This window comes from Sorghum bicolor, unplaced genomic scaffold (genome assembly GCF_000003195.3).
Source record: "Sorghum bicolor cultivar BTx623 unplaced genomic scaffold, Sorghum_bicolor_NCBIv3 super_78, whole genome shotgun sequence".
In the NCBI taxonomy this organism is placed as follows: Eukaryota; Viridiplantae; Streptophyta; class Magnoliopsida; order Poales; family Poaceae; genus Sorghum; species Sorghum bicolor.
In genome coordinates, this window is record NW_018396451.1 from 84,295 (window position 1) to 84,978 (window position 684).

Below are 684 nucleotides of genomic sequence, written 5' to 3' on the forward strand. Positions count from 1 at the left end.
TGGGTGAAGAGGTCAAGTGGAAGCTTGGTTCGGTCAGTTTGAAGATAGTGCTAATCCTTAGGCAATGTAGGTGCATGGTTTGCATGGAACATACCATATGCTAGGAAATCAATTTGGATGCACCCAATGGAACTCCGTGACAACATGTGTCATATGGAATCTCAGTTCGGTCCATTTGGAGACATTGTTAGTTTCGGTGCAAGATAGGTGCACAGTTTGCACCTAATGCACCATAGTCTAAGAAACCATTTTGGACGCACTTGTTGGTACTCCTAGGTGAAGGGGCTCAAGTGGATGCTCGGTTCGGTCTGTTTGGAGATAGTGCTAATCTTGATGCAAGATAGGTGCACGGTTTGCATGGAATATACCAAATGCTTGGAAATCAATCTGGACGCACATGATGGAACCCCTAGATGACGTGTGTCATACAAAATCTTGCTTTGCTCTGTTTGGAGACAGTGTTAGTTTCGGTGCAAGATAGGTGCAAGGTTTGCACATAATGCAGCATAGGCTAAGAAACCATTTTGGACGAACCCGATGGTACTCCTAGGTAAAAGGCTCAAGTGAAAGCTCGATTTTGTCTATTTGGAGATAGTGCTAATCTTGATGCAAGATAGATGCACGGTCTGCATGGAACGTACCATATGCTTAGAAATTAATTTGGACACACCCGATAGAATCCTT